This window comes from Arachis stenosperma, chromosome 9 (assembly GCF_014773155.1).
Source record: "Arachis stenosperma cultivar V10309 chromosome 9, arast.V10309.gnm1.PFL2, whole genome shotgun sequence".
NCBI lineage: Eukaryota > Viridiplantae > Streptophyta > Magnoliopsida > Fabales > Fabaceae > Arachis > Arachis stenosperma.
The window spans coordinates 96,148,392-96,149,469 of record NC_080385.1 but is presented as its reverse complement, the minus strand read 5'-3'; positions in this window follow the sequence as shown (position 1 = coordinate 96,149,469).

Below are 1,078 nucleotides of genomic sequence, written 5' to 3'. Positions count from 1 at the left end.
CTTACTTATCCCAAATAAAGCCTACCCTTTTATGTCACCCTTGTTAGCCACCTTGAGCTTTTTAATTCCCTTTTGTTTTATAACCACATTATTAGCCTTAAGCAGAAAAACAAAATAAAAATCCCAAGTTGAATCCTTGGTTAGCTTAAGATAGATATTGTGTATAATTTAAGTATGGAGAATTTTGTGGGAACATGTGATGATAGAAAAAAGTAGGGAATTAAATTGAATAAGGTGTTTGAAAATTTGGGAAGCATGCTCATTGTAACACCCTAACTACCAAAGCTCACGCTTCCGGCTGCGCAACTCTGATAGCTCGGACATTACGACGACACTTATACTATTTAATACTAAAATATGAGCCTGTTTAAAAATTTTAAACCGCAATACCGCTCCAAACATTACTTTCGTTCGATAACATACATACATAGATACCATGCAACTTACAAAAGCTCATCAAGAGTACATCCATATATATATACATACATATATATAAGTAATATTACAAACATTAACCAACACAATTCCTATCCCTCTTACAGAATATAATAAGATAAAGGCGAGGGTAAAATAAATAATAACTAAGGTCATACAGGGCATCACAACAATAACTAAACTCTTCATAACTTCTGCGCCCAAATCCTGAAAGGGAAAAAATGTAAGGGGTGAGAACATCATCCTCGAAAGGGTTCTCAGTAGAGGGTTTTTTGGGAATTACTGTAATAGGATACATGAAGATAAACCGTACCAGTGATTAATAACCGACTTATGCCTCTTTTCAAAAACAACGGTTTACAATAAAAGTAAAGTCGAAAATCTTTTCTAGAAGAGGAACCATTCAATTCTCAAAAATCAAAAGCCTTTCAAAAGGTTTATCAACTGAGCCAAAATAGCCTTTCATATTTTTCCAAACCAGGAACACAAAACCGAAACCAACCATCGGTCCATCTCAATCCGACCACGGCCCTAGGCCCAAACAATCCAACCATCAACCAAATCACCACAATCCAACAGGGTCCCAGTTGCAAACACAAATAGGAAGTTCAATCACAAACAACAATTACCGCAAGTAAAACAA